Raw genomic sequence first — 14,238 nt, 5'->3', positions numbered from 1 at the left:
CAAACAAAAACAAACAATAAAACAACCCTATACAGGATTAACAAGAACACAGAAATCATGTCTGTGTCAGGACAAGATAGGTGTAACTAAAATCATGGTAGAGGTCCTGACGTATTTCATACACCATCACTGGCAAACAGCTTTTAAAAAGTACCAGGAGCATTACACTGTGATGGAGTCAGAGGAATGCAGGGAACAAAGAGACTCCATTTTCTGAGAGACTGGAAGGGGTCACCTGACTGAGAGCCAAGTCACTGCAGAGAAAAAGGATAAGTCAGTGGAATCAGCAAATGGATGTGTCCTGTCCCTTTACAGTGGGAGCAGGAAGGAGAAACTCTCTTTTTTCCTAAGGACTGAGCAAGAAATTTAAACACACGTTGTGTATCACATATAGCTTCACGTATTGCATGGTAGCAACACAGGAATTTGTTTTAGGAATTGCTGTTGGGATAGCTGCTAGTCAGCAGGAGAGACACCTTCCCCACTGCTAATGCAGCAGGGCTCAGCATCATCAGGAGGCACCAGGTCAGAGAACTAGCAACTACCTAGGATGTTTGTGCAGACCTTTTACCTTCCTTTTTTGCTTCCATGGCACATGTGAAATTCAGACAGCATACACTGAGTGCCCTGCAATCCCACAGATGTGGTAAAAGTGTAAAACAGTTGTTTCTAATGGCATGACTGCAACATGCCATTCAGCAAATGTGACTTGGGGCCTCATTACTGTGTCTCCACTTCTGACATTTATAGTTAAATGATGTTGTTGATTCCGGCAAGAGACGTTACAATTTCTCTAATTAAAGGAGGGGGAAAGAAAACAACCCAAAACAATCTTCTTGTTTCTTCCCAGATTGTTTCCATTTACTGCAAATAAGCATGAGTTCCTGCCTGGAAGCACTATCTGCAAACTGCAGTCAGATGTAAAAGAAGCCTAATCAAGCTTGGGAACCAGGCCTTAATTAGACTGCTTGGAAAACAGAGCAGAAGAGTAAATGAAAATTATTAACCATCACTCATGATTCCTGTTTCTAATTTTAAAGAGGAAATCATGCATTAATCAAACCCTAGCCCTAAGCAGAGATGCATTTTAGAAGTATCCTGAAACAACAAGAGGAAATATTTTCAGTGTTTGGAGAAAGAAACTCCTGATCAGCTAGTATGTGTAGCACAATATATTTTGACATGAAATAAGGTATGTTTCAGTATTCCTAGATATTATTGGATCCAAGAAAAACAAAATCAGTACCAACTGAAATGAAGGCACATGCCAAAATTGGGGTTAAGCCTGGGTTTTTTTAAAGGAAAAAAGAAATGAAGCGTATGCTGTTTTCATGGATAAAGAAAAGATATGGAAGGGTAAGAGTAAAAGGAATAGCGTAGTAACATCACTGCTATTATGTGGTTTGGTCATAGTAAAGAAACTATTTCATTCAAATAAACAATATTTACTACAAATTATTTCTTATAAAAAGCCAACAAGCATGAACATAACCTCTACATATTATCCAGAGTTCACTTGAGATCATGTAATAGGATTTATCAGAACTTACTTCATAGTTTCTATTTGGACTATAAAGATAATTTTCTATTTTTTTGGCAAACTCATGTGAGTTTTCTGGCTGTAATTCAGAAACTAGCCTTTTCTGGTGGAGTCAGATTGAAGTCTTCAACTTTTGTGGAAATCTCCAGAATGAGGAGAGAAAATGGACTCTTAAACTATATTAAACATTGCACCCATTCTTGTTGGAAACATCACATTACAAAGAATGCTCACTTTTTTCAAATGCAAATATCCAAGCTTCTTTCTTTGAATTACAAATAATGCCTTCTAGAACACACCAATTTTCCCCTTAGCTGTCCAAGCATTTGCCAAGTATTGCCAATTCAGATTTCTAAAGCTAGTGGTTTCATGAAATGGCATATCTAGAGGTGTTGATGGCATGGATGTTTGTGTTGCTATTGTGACTCACAGACCACAGTTTCTGTTGTGTGAACAGATTAAAATATGAATGACAAATTAGAAAAATACTGGGATTTTTTTGTCTATCATGCTATATATGTCATGCTTTGATAGGACTAAGCAATGAAGTTCAGTGATCAAATCTGGTGATTTGATAGAGCATTGTGATCTGGAGGAATGGGCACAGATGAGGGTTACTAAGTAGTGAACTTTAGTAATAGTTTTGGCATGATTTCTTCTAAAATCTTGATGGGTAACCTCCACTGTTCAACCCTAGGAAGAAAACATTTTGAACAAACTGAAGGTGTCATACTCCAGTTCGCATGATATAATATCGATCAGAGCATTTTAGTTTTAATTGAAAAATTAAACTATCTTTGTTTAGGTGCTTTGGCCAAAGCTTCTGTGTTTTTTTTTTTTTTTTTTTTTTTTTTTTTTTTTTTTTTTTTTTTGTTTTGTTTTTTTTTGTTTTTTTTTTTTTACTTTCAAGGTGCAGCCAATCTGGGTGATGCCCTGGCTGCTAGAACTCAGTTGAAACGCTTTTACTAAATTAAATATGACAGGATTTCAACTCCTTATTTCAGTGAATGACTAAGAACAAGATAGAGCGTGTCTAGTCAAAAAATTGGTTCAGGTGCCTTGGAGGTGAAAGATAAAGGTTTAAATCCTCTTAGTCTGAACAAGGAGCTAGACACACATTTCCCATCTGTGATGTGTGTGCTTTAAATGCCACACTGTTGTGCAAAACTGTAAGTGATGGGAATATAATGTTTTTGTAATAAAGTAGGTACTTCTACTTTGTGCTAAAATGAAAGTTGCCTCTACATGTATTATTTACAGCCCTTTAGTTTAGGCTGTGGTCAGAAGCAGTGCTCAGGTGGTATGTAGGAAGGACATTTGTAATTTGGAACAACACTTTTCTCACTTTTAGATTCCTGGAGGGTTTTCATTGCTGTGCCTGTGAAGAATTAATCATTTTATGCACAATGGAGAAAATAGTTTAACACAACTTTGAATAATTATATTATCTTGTTAATACCTGTAGCTCTTTCATTTGTCATCTTTGTCCCTCTGGTTTTGAATTTAATCATTATAGTGTAGTTTTTTTTTTCTAAGCAGTACCACAAAAGCAGAGTCTGCTAATATCTCCCTTGTTTTCATAGTTATGGGAATGTATCCTGCCAAGTTTTCCTTTCAGGTTAATATACTATTCTGGGGACTACCAAGTGATTTCTTGTAGTAATTATTTTTCCCTGCTTTCTTATTCTATATCTGCAGTTATCCATCAGAACCATACAGCTATCAACACTCACAACCCAGAAGTGGAAATGAGCCTGTCACTGTTTGTTCCATATTTATGTACCAATGTAACAGCCTAGAAAATTTGGTTTTATTTTGAGTATGTTCTAACATTACACACTTATATGCCATGACCAGTGCCTCATATCTAATAACCCCACTTTTTTTTCTCTTTTGTTTTTATCTTGGCATTCATTTTCAGTCTTTACATGTTTGCAGTTATTATTGTAACTACATGTTTTTGGTTAGCAATAGAAAAGTTCTAGGTGCTTTCCAAACATTCAAAAAAAAAAAAAGCTCAGTTTCTTGGCTATTGTAATCATGTCCTTGCAGGTCTATCTCAATGCACCCTCTATGTGAAATATACCCACAAGTACGTGGCTTGTTTGATTTATAGCTGCTTGTGTTTTTCCAAGTGACTTGACTGTTGAAGAACTCCAATGACTGCTCTGTTTGTGTACTTTAGCTCAAGCTGGCTCAAGCACTTAGGACACTGCACACTGGAACAACTTATTCATGAGGTTTGGTTTTGCTTTATGTTCATCTGTTCTTAGTTCCCTTTGTTCCACTTTTTTTTTTTTTTTTTTTTTTTTTTTTTTTTTGTCCTTCATTTGGTAATTCTGAACACTGTGCCTGTTCTGTTGTTCTAGCCTTTTGGTAGTTTCACCTTGTAGATTTTCAGTAATCGAATAAATTTCAAAATAAACCAGAAAGATATTTGTATGCTTCACTCACTCTTCTGGATTTTTCTTATTGTTCTCATTTGATGTCATTGTTGTGTTGTGACAGAGGCTTGGCTGCAACTATAATCATTAAAATAATTAACAAAAAAAAAGGCAGTGATGCCAGGCCAGGCACAGTCTCTTTTTTTCTAAAAGGAGCTAATCTGGAGCTCTGAGACATAGACATATATATTCTACAAATAATTTCTAGTTTCTTACACAAAGTAAGAGCTTATTGCTTCTCCATGTGGTTGCTTTACCAGACTTCTCCATATTTTGAGCTTTATAAGGCTGCATTCACTCTTCTGTTGTGTGCTTTGGTGCAGGCTGAATTTCTAACCTACCAATTACCCAGATTGTCCTTTGATTAGAGTTTGCTCTTGCTCCTACCAAGACTGCGAGCACAGCTTTGCTTTGCAAGGGAACTGGGATGTGGGGATTGTTTATCTGTAGGCTGCAGCCTTGCAGGATCTGTAGCATTTCTTCTGCAGAAAGAAAAGCACAAAGAAAAGGGCTCCTTGCTAATCATGCTACAACTGCTTACAGCAGACAAGCAGACAACTTGAACAGCAATCAAGCATGGGCCATGACTACTGAAACCATATAAGAAGAGCTTTGGAATGTCACTGTTAAATTTTTCGTAAAGGAAAAGAACGAAATGTATTTTACAGCAGAGAAATGTATATATTTGTAGGTGAGAAGCATTCAAGGAGACTCTGTTAATACTGAAAGGGCTTATAATAGAATCAAGCATTTTTGTTGTACTTGGGGACTTTAGGACAGGGAGGAGAAAATCCTCAAAATTGTATCCTTATTTTACAGAGTGGAAAGCTATTCATCAAGATGGAAGTGGTCATCAAGGCTTTGTCTAAATGTTAAGTCAAAGACGGCTGTGGATTGGTCTAGTGAGTGTAGATGCTCAGGATTAGCTGTCTTGTAATAAGATATATCATGTAGGAAGCTGCTTTGTATAGTCCAAAACAGATGTAGGAGCAAGGTTGTAATGAATTGATGAGGACAACAATGGGTCCAGTGTTTGAGGCTTATTTCTGGCCCGGCTGTATTTACCAGTAGAGACAAATCCTGGCTGCATTCCCCACATCTCTAGCTGGACTTCGTTTTGTCATATGGAAGACAGTTTCCAAGAAGCTAATCTGTGTTGAGTGCACACAAGGTTCAGCCATTTTTACAAATTCATTAGCAAAATTGCTCAGTTCAGTTTTGCTTTACTGCTCTATTGCAGAATTCCTTTCTGACTTAGGAGAAAGTAGCTTCTGTGAAAATATTTTGCCCACCAGTAAAATGAAAACTACATTACTTCTATATCAGGGTTTTGAGGTGATGCCATGCTTTGGCTACAGGGATTCTACAAATCTTTAGGTATGCGGATGCAGAGACTCCCACAGCAGGGAGATTTCCATAGCTGATTCAGAGTATCTCTGCAGTTTACTGTCAGGTCTACTTCCAAGTTCAGAGCCAGATTTGTTCTTAGAAACAAGATTTAGGCAATAAGGGGATGACCTCACTGAAAGACATGAAGATGTACATCATGTGCAAACCTTTCTCTTTATTTCAGAATGAAGGAAACATTTGTGGTGTTCAAATACACTCCTTTTCCTACTTACCTGCCAGGGATATATTGCCATCTTACTTTGTTTTTAAATTTCACTTATAAATCACTGTAAAACAAGATAGAACCAGCTGATAGCACAAAGTGTAATAAAATTCTTCAGAACTTGATTAAATAATGAAAGGAAGAATTTATGCCAAAGAAGGCTGGAAACTCCATTTCAACATTTACACACTAGGAAAGGAATGATATTTGTTTTTCTCTCTACTCTTACCATAGATTCTGCTTTTTCCTATGTCTATAAAGAGTGCTTAACATTGATGTAACTTGAGATAAGGAAGATCTTAGCAAACCAATAAACAGAAGTGCCTAAAGATTGCCTTGCATATGGCAACCTGCATTCCTGGTGTTGACTGCTCTGCTGCAGGGGCTGCTGCTGCTGTCTTAGTGCTGGTATTGACAGGCCTGTTAGGCAGGCTGGCTTTGATCTACCTTTTATGTTCCTTTACCGTTACAAAAGCCGACTTTATTGGACCAATTAAAATTGCAGTCTTCCCTTCTTATCTCCATAGGGTAGACCAGGGATGGAGCAAACTGAAGTTAAGCATTTTCATTTATATTGGGTTTTTGAATTCTTGTTTGATGTCTTAAACTTGAGTTTATAAGATGCAATTTGCTTTGACCCTGCTTGTCATATATATAGTAAATATTTTAAGATGAAAGATTAAAAAGGTTGGAGATATGTCATTTTACTTAAAGTTCTTTTTCCAACATTGATTACAAATGTATTTTAATTGGTCAAAGGTCAATAAAAATCATATAATTTGTTTAAAATTGCTTATGTTATTTTGCTAAAATGGAGTTTTTAAAATATGATATTTAGAGAAAACTAAAGTGAAAATAAGATCAGAGGAAATTCCATAAGAGTCTTTAAGACATAAAAGTAATTATCGTGACATTCTTCCTCTGCCAGAATTATATAGCTCCTGAATGTGCAATCAGCTGTGTCAGATTAATTATCTAGTGGTAGTTGATATTATTTTTATGTTATTTTTTCAAAATATCATTTCACTGTGGCTGTTGCTCCATCAAGCAAAGGCTAGTGCTCATACAAAAAAGTATCCAAACTGATTTCTATTTTGGCGGGCAGCAAAATTTTAGGTGGATTTTAGCTGCTCATGGCTCAGCACTTCTTCTCTTCTTGAGTATGAGCACCAGCCCTGATGAAATTTTCACTGACCCTGGTGAAAGCAGTCTTGGTTTCTAATTAGCGGCTTAAAGGACAAATATAATAATCTATCTAGGTTAACTGATGTTGTCAAAGCTTTGTACAAATTCAAGCTAGAAGACATATCTTATGAAACTGACATTCATTAACTGCATGCATCAAGTATGTGGTCAAGCACTAACAGTTTCTTCTATGAAAAGACTTCCTTGATTAGAATTTAGTGTGGGAGCAACAGTCTGAAAACCAGAAAAAGGAATTTTACAAACAAGATGGCTTCTTGTGATCCATGGTGACCAAACATACTGATGACCATTTGGTTTTCTTTTATATGTTTGTACTCTCTTTCTCAGTATTAATAACTTTTCTCTAAAAACAAAACCATAACCAATTTAGATGCCATGCCACAGTTCAAAGAATTCAATTTTTAAAATTGGAGAAAGAAACACATTTTTATTGTAAATGCCAGTGTGATGCAGCATCAGTGTATGCTCCTGTGGGTGACACCACACTAAGGACTAGCCTCACCTGGCTTTAGCCATCTCAGTGTCTTTGATTCTGGAGCAAATGCATCCTGGAGGAGGGACTCCATTCATGGGATTCCACTGAATGAAGGGTTTGAGTCAAAGATACTGTGACCTATTTCCTCCACCACTTTTAGAAAAACCTAAGATTTGATCAATAAATTGTCCCACCATGAGTGATTCCCAGAACTCTGGCTGCATCCAGTTTGATTTATATTCCAATAATAAAGTAAAAGACTAACAGAGACTCAAGGCATAGTTTTCAGTAGTGTAACTAACACCACCATTTATCTCATCTAGTTTTCTGCTACAGTATTAATATAGCAAAAAATAATTCGTATGCTGTTTTCGTGTGTATTCTATATTGTATACAGTATTATCTGGAAGTAGGAGGAAAAATCACTCTATAGTTTGGTAGAATAGCAAGGATAAGATTAATCATCACTAATAATATGGCTGTTTAGATAACAAGAACTTCTTCTTCCAAGATTGTGAAGTACTTGTAAAGCTCATCAGCTAGAAAATGTCTTCAGATGCTTCCACACTATTTATATTCTGGTTGTAGGAAAATAATTAATTTTCTTTGTCACTGGAAACTTTCTGGAGAGTTTAAGGTGATGTTGAAATCATTGCCTCTTTGAGAGAGATCAAGATGTTAGAGAATTTGTCTGCAAGTCAAAAATGTTATGACTTTCTTTGGTCAGTTTTTTAAAAATTTATTCAAGAGTTCAATTACATTTTTAAAAAGCACAAAGCAATTATTCTCATGAAACACAAGAACATACACATTGTGAAAGAAAAAAAATTGGCATATTTTTATATGCCTAGGTATAGTTTTTAATGAGTGCCATACATAGGGAATAAGAAAGCATCAGGATAGCAGTGGTTCATCAATGCACATCACAACCACAGGTCTATTAGGTTCACAAAACAAAACTTTTTTATTTTTTATTCCTGTACTGAAATCCTGAAGTGAAGCTCCACAATCAGGTCAATGTTGCTAATTCAAAGTTAGTAAATACCTAATAAGCAAACTGTGCTACCCACTAACTTCATTTTTGCTCTTCTACAGATTTTCCTCAGATACAACTAAAATTTTTTTTCTCTTAGTTTTTAATTTGAATATAAAGGTTGAACTTATTCTCAAGCCCAACAAACAAATTTTCACTGACTGCCAGCTGTTCCTGAAGAGTTAGGAGCCAAAGGGAACAATACAATCAGCCAGTGCCCAGGCCGATGGAGCAGCAAGGTGAGCAGGACAGACTTCAGCTCCAACTAAGTCCAGATCATGAAGCAGCCTCACAGTAATGAGACAAATCTGAGGTCAAGGAGAAAGGCTGGATTTTTTTCCATATGTTCACCAGTCATGGTCACTGTCATCATCACAATTAGTGCTGCATTTCTTAATGTCAGTGCTTCATTAGGTAGAAGGACCAGACCCTACGCTCTTTGCTTTAAAATTATGGGATGAATTAAAAACATAGAAAGAATCTGTGGGAAGCAGGGATTATTCTGCCCATTTTCAGAACTGTGAAGTGGAAGTATGATCATGGGAATTTCCTGTTGTTGTCCTTGGAGTCAGAGCTTTGGGAGAGAGACAATGTTCAATTTTTTGCTGTAATTACCTTCCCTAGAGTAGAAACCTTGCCACCATCACAGTAAAGAATTTCTTCCTAATATCTAATTTAACCCTATCCTCTCTCAATTTAAAGCCATTAAGTTCTAATCTATTGCTATGTGCTCCCTCTATAGTCCTTCTCTGGCTTTCTCATAGCATCCTTTCAGGTACTGGAAGGCTGCAATGAGATTTCCATGAAACCTTCTCTTCAGCCTGAAAACTCCAACTCTTTCAGCCTGTCTTCAGAGAAGACAGGTGTTTGTGTGCTCTGGACATCTTTGATCTTCCCGTTCTGGACTCACTCCAGCAGGTCCATATTCTTCTTATGCTGGAGGACCCAGTGTTGGATGCAGTACTCCAGGTGACATCTCACAAGACTGGAACAGAGGGGCAAAATCACCTTCCTTGACCTGTTGGCCATGCCACTTCAGATGCAACTCAAGATAAGTTTACTTTCTGGGCCACAAATGCACATTGCCAGTTCATAACAAACTTCTTATTCCTAAGCCCCTGCACTTGGCCTCATTGAACTTTATGAGATTTGCATGAGTCTACCACTCAAGGTCCTTCAGGGTGTTGGGAGGTGTTCCCTCCAGTGTGTTGACTACACTGCACAGCTTGCTGTCATTTGCAGACTTGCTGAGGGTCCACTCAATGCTGCTGTGCCTGTCACCAGCAAAGGTGCCTAAAGCAGTGTGCTGTGCACTTCTCATATAGATGGAAAGGAGAGGGGAGAGAAAAAAAACAACTACTTGGTCAATCCATAAGGCAAAACACATTGAAAATTAAGTGCTAGAAACAGTACATCCATTCTGGAAGAAAATAGTAGCCTATTTAATACTTGAATAGACTATAAAGTGATAGTTTGTCAAAGCCATATAAAGCCTTTTATAAAGTTTTTATAGCCTATTTCTACATCTACCTGGCCTATTTCTATATCTACTTAAACCTATCTCATATAGTATAACGTTTACATCCATCTTTGGTAATACTTAATCTTTGGATTTGGTAAGAATTGAATCAGATAGAAAAGGGGACACTTTTTAAGATGCAAACACAATTAATTTAGGACACTTGAACATAATTGAATGTTTTATTCTATATATGTTTTGAAACAAATAAATGTATTTATTCTGCAATGATCTCAAAGAATGCTCATATAGCATTACTATTAAGACTTGCAATAATACATTTTAACTGCAGAAAAGAATCTTTCTGGAACTTATTTCACTGATATTTCTCAAATTTCTTAGCTTAGCTTTTAACAATGGCATAATATTGGCTTATTAGAAGGGAAGAGGCTATCAAATAAACATTCTTCACATGCTCTCTTGGTTTAAAAGCACTAAATGTTTTCTTTCCAGTTAAGACAGCAAATATATTAGGCAATTAATTGGGCCCTTAATTCTAATTCTTGGGCAGCTACAAAATGTTTTCTATAAGTCAGTCTATTCTATCTGAAAATTTTTTTTATGCGAGGTAAGTAAGCGTCCTCAGCACAGCTTTATGTAATTACAGGCTGTAAGGCAAGCACTTTGCATGTCAACCAAATTTGCAACAGACTTCAAGGAAGTCAGGAGACAGCATGCAAAAGAATTTCATAAAACTCAACTGACTTCAACTGAAATCAATGGGAGGCTTTCCTTTGACTTCAATGGGAGTTGAAAGAGATGCAGAAGGGGCACTTTATGAGGAGACAAAACTAGTTAATTTAGGATTTTTGTACACAATTAAAGAAGTACTCCATGAATCACATATATGAATGCCAACTTTTTGTACCATGTATTTTAAGATTAACAATGGTTGGATAGTATCCAAATGAAAATTCTGGCTACTTCTGGCTATCTGGATTAAATGCAATGAAACAATGTGCCAGATGCTTACAATACCATGAATATGCCAAGGATGATATTTCTATATAATATACAGTTATTTTGCATAGGATGAGTTTGGAGAGGTGGGATTCATTAAAGGGCATCTACAATCATTTAGCATGTATAAGCTCATTTAGAGTGTATAGTCATATACACATTTATCTTAAAAGAGTGTCAGTGTAACATGTTCAGCAAAAAAACCTGACACTGATTGTAAGGACCTATGAACATTACTTCATGCATTGCCTAAACTTGCACAATAGCTCATCCATATCCATAATACTTGAAGACACACTCTGAGCAGAGCCATACTTCCCTCTGTCCCACAAATATTCAGAAACAGATGCACAAACCCATGTAATGTTGTGTAGTCCTACGCAATTCACTAAAACAGACATATTTTTACTCAGTGTTTTAGTCAAAAGTATTTGCCTCTTCCATGTGTATGGTTATAGAATACTCCAGTGACTCACTGTGGCCGTGATAAAATTTGTAAATTACATGCAGACATATTTCAGTTATTTTATTTTAAGCATCCACCAAAGATATTGTTTCTAGTCTGCGGCTGGCTTAGCCATACTGCCACTGTTTCTACCTCCTGTATCATGTTAAATGCAAAGTCTTACTCTTCAATAAAAGTGTCTCGCAGTCTTGTCTCCCTAATTTTCTTTATCTCTCTTAGTGTCTGGACACAGATTTTTTTTTCTTCCATTGGCTGCATCACTAAAACTTTCCCTGTGTTAGGTACAATTGCAAGGAAGCAATATTTTTGACCTATAGTTTTCACCTGCTGCTCCTGGTATTTGAAAGTGCTCTCAATCACCTCCAAAGCCACAGTCATCTTTCTTCAAATTTATATTCAAAACTTTCTTATTCTGATTACTTAAAAAAATAGATAAAGAAAAGAAACAAGCTTCTGGAAGAATATGGCTGCCTGGATGCAGAGGCTTTGTTCTGGAAATACACACAAAAAAAGAGCTACTTTTTATTTTTTGGGCAGCTTAAAGTCTATTGGGTTAATTTGCATACTGAAGTTTGAGTCCATATTTTTACTTCCTCCCTGGGCATCGCGGACCAACCTTAATGGCAAGAGTCGGTCAGCAAATATTAATGTCAGAAGAAAGGAGACCTCATAAATAGAAAACAAAGAACAGATTTGTTCTGATGGATTTGATGGGATATCTTCAGAAGTTGCATTTTGGTCCCAGCTGGTCATATTCCTTCTATTGCTAATCTCAGTGATCACATTTGCCATGGTACAGCAAGAGACATAATTATTTATAATAGCTGATGAAATAAGAACTATAATTACTTATCTTTTTATAGCGACAAGATGAACCATTTAGTCAGTGCTTAAAAACATCCAGAAAAGAACAAAACCCTTAAGAATTTTATTTTCAAGTTAAATTCAGGATGATATCAGAATTTAATACCCTCTCTTCAGTCTAACAAGGGATGGTTTTGCAGCTACCTCAACGTTTGCAGGGTTGTGTGACTCATGAGCAAATTGCTTTCATGGTTGGGTTGCATTTACATAAGTCAGTGTGTGAATTTTACATGCAGATCTACAAGATGGGACAGATTTAGGTGTGGGCATATTTATATAAGAGATTTGAATACGGCCATGAAGAGCGGAAAGCAGAATATCTGCACTGGCACATTTGATACTTTGGGCAGAAATTGCTCACAATCATACTGATGAAACTTTAAAGAGACTAAATTCTTACAAGGCATTAAATAGGATTTTGTCAGAGAGTCTGTGGTAGAAGTTGAAAGCCAGTGACATCCCAAATCCTTAACTAAATATGGATTGATGCCATGTGTTAATCCTTCACTTACAGCAAATGATGTGGACCTCATCCCAAAGATGGCAAACAGCCATATTAGCCTCTCCAGAGAAGAACAATATGCCACTGAGTGTTAAAATGTAAAGGGAAATTACATGAATACAGTTAAAATGGAAATAAAACTGCACATTTTGCAGTGTCTCCGACTAATGCAACACATGTGCAACACAGCATATTTATGTAACCCACAGAAGGGAGGTGGCTCTAAGTTCCACACTGAAAACTCATTGCTTAAGAGGTAAAGGGTGAACATAGAACTTTGGCAATTAAGAAGATATTGCTTAAAGGATAGGAAGATGATGAAGTACCTAAGCTAATAGAATTCAGAAAGAAAGGAGATTGGGAAAGTAAGGAAATTGAGCACGTCAAGCAGAACTTTCCCATGGTGAGCCTGTGCTGGTTGTGAACAATGCCTGCATAGACTTTCAGGTGTTATTCCAGAACTCACAGAATAATATTCTTCATTATTCTGCCAAGCACTGAATGGAGACTGGCAGGCCTGTCACCCCATTTGCCCTTATTGAGGACTGGGACATTTGCCAGCTTTTAATCACCTGGGACCACTTAGATCCCTTACATTCTTGAAAAACCCATTGAGAGAAGTTTCACAGTGACATCTGCCAGATCTTTGAGTACCCTGGGATGAATCTAACCTGGCCCCATAGACTTACAGGGAACCAGCTGGAGCAGCCAATCCAACCCAAGTTTTGACCTTGGTTGGGAGTTTCTCATTCTTGCAGTCATGGCTGTCCAGCTCAGGGCTTGGGGAGTCCCAAAGCTCATCGTCAGTGCTGAAGACCAAGGCAAGGCAAGCATTAAACATTGCTGCCTCGATTTTGTCCCTATTTGAGATATGACCATGCTCATCATGTAACTGGCCTATGTTATTTCCTGACGGCATTTTGCTATCAATGTACTTTTAATTTGATATTTTAATTGTCCTCTACAGCCCAAACCGATAAGTCTCCCCAAAACTGCAGCAACATGAAACCAAGAAAAATTTCTGGATAAGTCCAGTCCCTTTTTCGCGCTACAACATACAGTATCTTTTAATTGGGTTAATGTATCCCTTATAGTCCAAACGTTCCTGCTGATAAGGATGAAGTACAGTATACTCAGGTTTTCTAAACTTTAATTTAAAATTAATATTTCTCAATCAATATACTAACACATAGGCGTGAAAAATACTTCTTTAGTAGAATAATGATATGCTGATAAACTTCAGTCAGAGGAACTCTGAAATAAATTTCAGTGCCTATTCTATCTGCATATTTTCTCTAAAAATCATTGCTTGAAGGGAGAAATAGTTCTTGCCTGGACTTCTGAAAATGAAAAGGGATAGTAGTGCTCTTAAAAGGAGTGTTAAGGAAGTCTTGTATGAAAATCACCCGGGAGCATGTGCAAGTGTGTTTCTCCATCCATGTGTATGGGAATGTATGTGACAGAAAGAGAGAGGGGGCAGAAAAAGAGAAGGGGTAGAGGATGAGATCTTCAAAAAGGGCATGAGCCAACATCTGAATGCTGAGAGAGGAAGTAATGAATTCTGAAAGCTGTGGTTTTTTTTTTTTTTTTAGCTTTGCTAGCTCAAAGAATGCTGAT

At 36.9% G+C, this 14,238-nt stretch overlaps 1 protein-coding gene across 1 annotated transcript in view; it reads left to right on the top strand.

The window, feature by feature from the left end:
- Positions 1 to 3,759: 3,759 nt before the first annotated feature.
- The window catches only part of LOC144248887 (uncharacterized), a 65,805-nt gene continuing 55,326 nt past the window's right edge, over positions 3,760 to 14,238 (top strand). The window contains exon 1 of the mRNA XM_077790867.1: positions 3,760 to 3,780. The gene's annotated coding sequence lies outside the window, so the exon portion shown is untranslated. The remainder of the gene's footprint in view (positions 3,781 to 14,238) is intronic.

Source organism: Lonchura striata, chromosome 2, assembly GCF_046129695.1.
Source record: "Lonchura striata isolate bLonStr1 chromosome 2, bLonStr1.mat, whole genome shotgun sequence".
NCBI classification, from domain to species: domain Eukaryota; kingdom Metazoa; phylum Chordata; class Aves; order Passeriformes; family Estrildidae; genus Lonchura; species Lonchura striata.
Note: the sequence above shows the minus strand (reverse complement) of the source record. Positions and strands in the feature narration are given on the sequence as shown.